This window comes from Gekko japonicus, unplaced genomic scaffold (assembly GCF_001447785.1).
Source record: "Gekko japonicus isolate JY-2015 unplaced genomic scaffold, Gekko_japonicus_V1.1 scaffold1354, whole genome shotgun sequence".
Classification (NCBI taxonomy): domain Eukaryota; kingdom Metazoa; phylum Chordata; class Lepidosauria; order Squamata; family Gekkonidae; genus Gekko; species Gekko japonicus.
In genome coordinates this window covers 10,590-20,255 of record NW_015173712.1, presented here as the reverse complement: position 1 = coordinate 20,255, position 9,666 = coordinate 10,590, and positions in this window count along the sequence as shown.

The window sequence follows — 9,666 nt, the reverse complement described above, 5'->3', positions numbered from 1 at the left end:
GATCTTGGAGTTGTAGTAGATAACTCACTGAAAATGTCGAGACAGTGTGTGACTGCAATAAAGAAGGCCAATGCTATCCTGGGGATTATTAGGAAGGGTATTGAAAACAGATCAGCCAATATCATAATGCCCCTATATAAATCAATGGTGCGACCTCATCTGGAATACTGTGTGCAATTCTGATCACCACACCTTAAAAAGGATATTATAGCTTTGGAAAAAGTGCAGAAAAGGGCAACTCGGATGATAAAAGGGTTGGAACACTTTCCCTATGAGGAAAGGTTAAGGCGCTTAGGCCTCTTTAGCTTGGAGAAACGACGACTGAGGGGTGACATGATTGAGGTTTATAAGATTATGCATGGGATAGAGCAGGTAGAGAAAGAGGTACTTTTCTCCCTTTCTCACAATACAAGAATTCGGGGGCACTCCATGAAATTGCTGAGCGGTGAGGTTAGAATGGATAAAAGGAAGTACTTCTTCACCCAAAGAGTGATTAACACATGGAATTCACTGCCACAGGAAGTGGTGGCGGCTACAAACATGGATGGCTTCAAAAGGGAATTAGATAAGCATATGGAGCAGAGGTCCATCAGTGGCTATTAGCCACAAGGTATAGATAGGGACTCTGGGGCAAGTGATGCTCTGTCTTCTTGGTGCTTGGGGGGGGTCAACAGTGGGAGGGCTTCTAATGTCCTGGCCCCACTGGTGGACCTCCTGATGGCACTGGTATTTATAGCCACTGTGTGACACAGAGTGTTGGACTGGATGGGCCTTTGGCCTGATCCAACATTGGCGTCTGTTATGTTCTTATGAGGGAGTCTGACCCAGCAGTAACACCTTAGTGATCCTGCCAGCCCTGCCTCCACAGTGGCTTCTAATACTCCTCCCCCCTCCCTGTCCTACACTGGAGAAGCAGCTGCCTGTCAAGTGTAGGAGAGGAGGTGGGATGCTTACAGCCGCCGGGGAGATTTGCTCAACAGGATTGCCTTAGCACTGCTACTGGCCCAGCCTCCCTGATGCCTTTAAATACAATCCCCGCCAACACCAGACTGGCGGGTGTGTGTCAGGTGTAGGAGCAGGACCAGGGTATGAATGTTTATGGGTAGGTAGTAAAGGACATTTCTAGGAGCCATTTCGATGCGTGCCTCCCTCATGAACCTGAAGAAATGTCCACCACATCACTACTGTTACCATGTGTGCTTTTAAGTGTAATATTTGTGCTGTGCTGATGATATGTGTCTGTAAATGTCTTTGCATTTCTGCATGTGGGATATGGGGATTGCTGTGTTGTGAATGGCTTGCTCTGCATCTCATGCCTGCATCTGGATGAGCAAGGCTTGAGCTGCCTGTGCTACAGAACACGTGCACACCCACACCTTCCCAGCGTGCCTCAGGACAAAGAAGACCTTCGCCATTAAGCTCAGCTTGGAAACCTGAAAGAACAACAGGTTTCCCACCATTATTGATCCGTGGGAAAACGCGTAACCCCTCTCTCTATCTGGTTTGGCATCACAAAGAACACATCCGTTATTGCCTTCATGGACCAGGCATCTCTGCAAGTCAAAAGTTGCCATGGAGATACAACTTTGACACCTTGCCACATGGCTCCTCTTTGAAGTTAGGCTAGAATTAAAATATTGCCCCCTTCCCTCTAGGTAGAACGTCACAGCCTGTCAACCCTATAGGCATAAAGAAGAGGACGGATTCCAGGTGTAGATTGGCCTTAAGCCAACCCCCTACACTAGGTTTTAAAAGAGGAAACACAGCCTTTGTTGAGAGAGAGAGAGAGGAAGAAGAAGATGAAGAAGAAGAAGAAGAAGAAGAAGAAGAAGAGGTAGTAGTAGTAGTAGTAGTAGTAGTAGTAGTAGTTAGGTTATCCCATCTTCCCCAATACTTTCACCTCTGCAACTTAAGTACTGCAGGTGATTCTTGAAGCGTGTCTGGCAGGACCATTCCGTGTGTTTATAGAGTCCCTAAAGTTGCTTTTGTTCTCCATTCTCGCTGCTGAGGAGATTTCTTCTCAACTGAGACTCAGATAAGTATAAGCGGGACCCTTCTGTGTTTTCCCTTTGTTTGTTGAAGTTATTATTTTTATTACTGATTGTGTCTGTATCTGCTGCAACTAAGAAACTTGTGTGAATCTGCGAATGTATCTGTTTTTCGTGTGCTTGAGAACTACTTAGTAAAGACAACATTTATTCACTAAACCTAGCATGTTGCCTCAATTCCTAGGAAATAGGAGCGTTCGTTTCCAAATCTGCCCTCTGTATACACGGGTAAATTACTCACGCACGCCCACTGCCATACATAAGACAGAGTTGGGCTCTCAGAACCATCCTTAGAGGAGTTCTGGTAACACTACTCCCTCACACCCCCTCACACCTCTCACTGCCCCCAAGAACATCAAGCCAGATACACCAACGCTAGAAGGAGGAGGCAACTTAAGAATGCGGCAAAGACATTTGCACATAGTACTCCTGCAGTGCACTGAGCTGCACAGGCCAAGTACCAGCAAGATCACCCTGAGGTGCTCAGAACAACACAGTCTCCATATGAGCAAAACAATCCAGGAATACAAGTAGAGAGGCCATCACTTTGGTGGAAGGTAGCAGGAGCTGACTTAACAGACGACTGCTTCTTAAATGGACAGTTCTATGCGGCCTGCTCCAGAGTGAACTCACCAAGCAGCCTGGTTATTCTAGCACCTGAGGGCAGAACCACCAGTGTGGTCTAGAGAGAGGTCCTTCAGTAGATAAAAAAGTACATATGTCTCACTTCATTTCTTACACTACAATCTTCTCTATTAGAATTCCTACAACAAATGGCACATTTCAGATTTCACGTCATCAGTATTATAACTGGATTTACAGAACTTAAATACCGTAGCGAAGCATGGTTATCAGGCTAGTGAATGAATAATATCAGGCTAGTGAATGAATAAATAAGTAAATAAATAAGTAAATAAAGTTTTAAACAGGATTGAAGAAAATGAACAAGTGAGAATGATTGGATTTGACTATTAGAGAACATTACAAGCCTTTCTGGCATTTATAATATATTGTCTGTCACATCTGTATTGACCTTATTATTATAGTAGACAAGTTAGGAATTACTTACACCTGTCATGTTCCATAAATCAACCTAATGTGCAAAATTGCTGAAGCCCTATTCAGGTGGCCACTGATCACATGCAAGGTCAGGGTTGGGTTCATGGCTGTTGATCCAGACCTCTGTGTATCCACCTAATGTTCTGTACAGAACCTATGGGCATCCAGTCTCCTAGTTATGATTTAAAGAGAGCTGACTTGCAAGCCCATAAACCATGTAGAGAAAATCAGGAGCTGAGACAATGGTTGTCAGGGGAGCGGTGGCACAGGGGATTTATCCTCTGGTTTAACATCTGAGCTGAACAGGACTGCTGTCAGTTCGTGGCAAAAAAGAGCTGGAACAAACTGTTCCGGGTTTTCCCGTTCACACTGCAGCGACTGATGCAGGAGCATACGGGGAGGAGGCGCAAGGGAGCATTCACACTGTTGGCCTGGAGGCACAGCAATAAGGTGTGGCTTTCTTTTTGGCAATCTAGAGATATGCACTTATGCACATAAACGCATAAGAAAAACTCGGCTTTTGGCATTCACACTTTGTTGGTGCGGGATGGACTCGGGATAATCGCGCTTTCCAGGGTTTGCTACCACTTTCACCAGGTATCTTTTAAACTCGGGAGCGAAGCATTACAAGATGGGTTGAATACGGTTGGGGAACGCCTGACAGATGTGCCTGTGTGAACAGCCCCTTTAATCCGGTTGTGGAACGTTTCTGAAACGTGCCTATATCAGGGCAAACTGCCAGTCTGAACTCAGCCAAGGAGTATGTTTTGTTTTCACTAAAGTTGAAAGCCCTGGGCCCGTGCAAATGTTGATGAAAATGCATTAAAAACAATATAACCAACTAGATTTTAGCCTTAGGTCCTCAGAAAGTTTAATATTGGTTAATAACGTATACTGATACGAGATATTAAACCTGAAGGAAAAATGAAAGTATATAGAAGCCAAGAGATGGGAAGTGATGCTGTGTGTTATATTTTTAGACAGTGTCTGGGATAGTCTGTAGGACTTGGAACATTGTCCTATCAGCACAAATTATGCAAGAATCGGAGATTTAATTAGGTTTTGTTAATGCAAGCATCAGGAGGTAGTGCTGAAGTAATCAAAAGGAAGTATTTCAGGTAAACTATTGCTAGACTATTAGAATTTACTGGAAAGAAAGAAAAAAAGTCTCTACATATGTACTAAAGCTTGTTAATTCCACTCTATTTAAAATATATATATATGGAAATAACTGGAATAAGGAGAAATATGTGAGTGAAATAATTATACTTAATAGCATGACAGAATTAGATTAAAGTTATTGAGAATAATGCCAGAAGGAAAGACAGTGTCCAAATCACCTGAGAAATTAGGCTGTAAAAGGACCTTTGAGTTTGAAGTGAAATGTATGGATCTGAGTTAATATTGACTTGCTATATTACAATGAGAGATGACCTACTGCCAACATGAACTTGATTTGACATTACAGTCAACTGTAGTCTGGTGAGAACAAGAATGTAAGAGCCCTACTGGATCAGATGAGTGGTCCATCATCCTGTTTCAGACGGAGGCCAACCAGTTGCCTTGCAGGATCTCTAGAAAGGGTATACGGGTCAAGGCCATCCCCTGTTTTTGCCTCCTACCACTGCGTTTCAGGTGTTCACTGCTCTGAATATGGAGGTTCCCTTTATTCACCATGGCTAGTTGCCTTTGATTGACCTCTCCTCCATGAATTTGCCTAACCTCCTTTTAAAGCCATCTGTGCTTGTGGCCATCACTACCTCCAGTGGCAGTGAATTCCACAATTTAATTACTTGTTGAGTAAAGAAGTGTTTTGTTTTGTCTGTCCTGAACCTATTGCCTGAACCTGTTCCCTCAGTGGGTGCCCCCAAGTTCTAGTATAATGGGAGAGACAGAAAAAATTCTTTATATCCACTTTCTCCTTCCTATGCATAATTTATAGACCTCTATCATGTTTCTCCTTAATCACTTATACATTCCAACCTGGCTCCATCTGTGGATACTTAAATCCAGAGACTGGAGCCCTGTATAGATAAAACAGATCTTTCTACAAACCTGAAAAAAGTCCCAGAAAAAAAACTGAAATCTTAAAAAGAAAGTACATTGGGACAGTTAACTCCCCTAAAACGATAGAAGCAGCCCCCATACCTTTAAGAAACAAATGCCCTCTGCAGTAGCCATTGTGGGGGTTTCTCAGCAACCAGCCTTCAAGCCTTAGTTTATGTCAGTAAAAAGGAGGGGGAGGGCAGGGCCCTTTTCAGGCATGTTTTGGCCTTTGAGGGAAGACTCATGGGGGCCAGGTCCATGAGCAACCACCAGGCAACATGATGCCATCAGACTTGCATAACTCACCCAGGACTGGCTGCTTGTTCAACACAAAAGGCAGTGTGGTATAGTAGTAGAGTTTCAGACTAACATCTAGAAGATGCAGGTTTGAATCTTCACTCTGCCATGGAAGCTTACTGAGTAACCTTGGGCCAGTCACACATTTTCAGCCAAACCCATCTCACAGGGTTGTTGTGATGATAAAATGGAGGAGAAGGGAGTGATGTAGGCTGTTTTGGGTCCCCACTGTGGAGAAAGGTGGGGTATACATGATGTAAATAAATAATAAATATTGCTGAAGGGGGGGCAGATAAGGTAGGTTGTTGGGTGGGTGGGAAGGAAAGAAGGAGGCAGGGAAAGGTTGCCAGGAGGACAGAAAGAGGAAATAGTTTGGGGAGTAGGATACAGGGAAAGTGAGGTGCCCCACACAACTCTTTGCAGGTTCCCCACTGAACTATTGGGTCCAGCCCAGAGGCCAACACTGTACTACAACCATTTCTGGTGCAGCAGCTGACACTGCACATCTGACCCATAGTTTTTCTTTGGAGAGGCTGCCAGGAGAAGAAAAAGCTGATGACAGGGAAATAGATAAATGTTGGCTGGCCTCGTGGGTGGGAAGGAAAGAAGGAAACTGGAAAAAGGGAGAGGCTATAGGGGCTTTCAAGGAATGGGACAAGGAAATAGTGGGGAGAGGAAAATGAGATGCCCGCTGCAAGTACTTGAGGGTCCCACACTTGACTTTTTTCTAAAATTAAAGTCCCAGATGTTTCAGCTTTTCCTCATAGGAAAAGTACTCTAACCACTTAATCATCTTGATTGCTGTCTTCTGTACCCTTTCCAGCTCTGCAATATCCTTTTTGAGATATGGCAACCAGAACTTTTTATGGCCAGGGTCCAGCCTACCTGAGGGACCGCCTTTCCCCATATGTTCCCCCAAGGGCACTACAGTCGGGGAGTCATCATCTAGAAATTCCAGGCCCCAGGGACATTAAATTTGCAGTGACCAGAGCCAGGGCATTTTCGGTGGCGGCTCCTACCTGGTGGAAGGAGCTCCCGGAGGAGATCCTGGCCCTGTGAGATCTTTCACAGTTCTGCAAGGCCTGCAAGACGGAGCTCTTCCGCCAGGCTTTTGAGTAGGAGCCGCTGCCACCACTATTCCATCATTGCTATCTATGCACCATTGCACCATCACCACCACTATCTGGTCCCTTCGGGGTGCAGGTGACTCTGGCAGGAGAAGGGATGACAGACTATGGGAACCGTTGGGATTAAGATCTACCCCATTCTTGTGATAAATAGAGCACTGATATTTTGTTATTGTATTTTATTGTTTTATGCTTTGTTGTTTTTATTTGTTTTAATCTTGGCACTTTGTGCCTCTTGTTAGCCGCCCTGAGCCTTTGGGGTAGGGCGGGATATAAATTCAAAGATAAATAAAAAAATAAAACTGCACACAGTATTCCAAATGAGGCTGCACCGTAAGAGGGCATTTCAGTCCCTTTCCTAATAATTCTCAGTATGGACTTTGCCTTTTTCATCTCTGCCACACACTGAGTTGACATCCACTATAGTCCTGAATCTCTTTCAAGCTTGTTCTCAGCCAGTTCAGAACTCATTAACATATATAGTAGGATTTTTTATTCCAGTGTGCATTATTTTACACTCACCATCACTGAATTTCCTTCGTCACGTTGTTGCCTCCACTAACCCAAGCTAGACCCAACCCTCCTGTAGCTCTTCATTATCTTTGTTTTCACCATCTTGAATAATTTGGAGATCTTGAAGATTTGGTATCTTCCACAAACTTGGCCACTACACCACTTAGTCAAATTCCAAATTATTTACGAACAAATTATATAGCACTGATGCCAATACCAAACCTTGTGGGCTCTGCTGTTCACTTCCCTCCATTGCATGAGCTATCCATTTATCCTTACTCTCCTCTTCCTATCATTTAACCAATTTTAATACATAAGAGGACAATCCTCTTATTCCATGACAGCTAATTTTACTCAGGAGTCTTTGGTGAAGTCGCTGGAAGTCCAGTTATGTGATGTCTACCAGATCACCCTTATCTACATGCTTGTTAACCTGCTCAAAAAACTCCAAAAGGCTGGTGAGGCAGGACTTCCCTTTGCAAGGAGAGGATAACACTGATCAAGCATTATTTTTGAGATCTCAATGTATGTTTGATCTTCCATAAGAATTCAGTTCTGTGGTAGACAGCATTGACCCATAAAAGTGAACTTATCTCTAATATGATAAAAATGAAGTTGATCACATGGAGACATTTAGTCATAAAGGATAATGTTATCCTTTGCCATTATCTTCCTCGTGTTATTATGAATTATCTATTCCTATCTCACTTAATCCCATGGCAGCACGCATGCTTCTCCTTCCATGATTTTATTCTTATAATGTCCCTATGAAGTTGGTTAGTCTAAGACAGAGTGATTGCCCCAGGATCATCCAATAAGCTTCACGGCTGAGTCAGGATTTGAAAGCAGCCCCCGCTCCAGATTAATCTAATACTCTGACTGCTGCACCACGCTGGCTCATTTTATTTGTTCCTTTTATTTATTTAACATCTACAGTTCCTGCAGTATAGAAGTGTAAGACACATATACACACAACTACATTAAGAGTTTATTTTGCATTAATTTTAATTATTACATTTCATTGATGTATCTCTAAAGACATACATTTTTATCTTGCTATAGGTAGAACCCATATGTTTGGTATTGCAATTTAGCATGATACAAAGAATACATTCATATTTTGGGAAATTAGCTTTCACTGAAATGGAAATGTGAAGGCTTTATATAAATCTATTGAAGAATGATCACATTCTGATATCTCGACATGTCCTGTTCTGAAATTTGTTTTTCTCGAAATTAAAAGAAGATTTTTGGATTCCTTCTTCCCCATTACTGGCTGTGGACAATTTACACATGAGCAGGATTTTTTCTTAGTAAATAATTTAGAAGATGCCTTGAATTTGATGGATTACCTCCTTCATCACTAGAATATATTGATAAATTAATTTCTGGAATAAAATGTTTTATAATGCCATTAATTCATTGCATTTTGAAAATTCCGTATACCTGGAAAGAGACAATTATTTCTTTGATACTTAAAACCAGGATGAAAAAGATATTAAAAATTATAGGCCAATATCTTTGTTGAATGTAGATTATAAAATATATGCATCAATATTAGCTCAAAGACTTAAAAATGTCTTAATGAAAGTGATCCATCACGACCAAGTGGGATTCTTACCTAAAAGACAGATGAGAAATAACCTCAGATGCCTAATAAATATCCTTGAATATTATGAAATACACCATGGTAAGCAATTAGCTCTGGTATTCTTGGATGCAGAGAAATCAACGAACATCCAAATTTATCTGGCAAGGGAAGCAAGCACGAATAAGACTTAAAATTATGCAAGAAGTTAAAGAGAAAGGTGGATTTGGAGTACCAAATTGGCTATTATGTTACAGGGCCGCAGCATTAGCCTGGTTAAAGGAATGGATTAAAGCAACAAGTATAAGAATGCAGTTTAAACTTGTGTTTCTCTTGATCCAGCAAGTGATAAATAATGGAAACCTGCTTCTGTGTGAGGAAGTCCGTAGCAATGGGGGTTGAGGCTAGTCTTCTGCTACAATTCAAAATGAACAAACAAAAAACTCATTCATGATTATAATGGCCACAGTGAAAATGTCTTACAAGAAATAATTACAGAGTACCATTGGAAGTATTTACCTTGCCAAATGTCTTTACAGGTGAAGAGCTGTTTAGATATCAAGATATTTTGGATGAGAAAGATTGCTTGAAATGGCCAGAACACTTGTCTTTGTGGAATAAAACGCAATTAGAATCTATCTGTAATAAAGATAAAAAGACTGGTTTTAATGACAAACTAACTGAACTAGAAAAAACTCTTGTAGTTTCGGGTGATAAACTGATAAAGAAAATCTATAAAATTTTGTTAGAGGATTTGCTGTTAGATGAAACAATTAAGCAAAATATGATTCTGTGGGCTCAAAATGTAGGTCATAATATTACTTGGAGAGAGTGGGACCAGGTATGGTGTAAAAATATTAAAATGACTAAGGCAGTATCATATAAAGAAAATATGTATACGATGTTTTATAGATGGTATATTACACCAGATAAGCTTGCTAAGCAGAATGAAAATTGTTCAGATAAATGTTGGAAATGTAAAAATAAG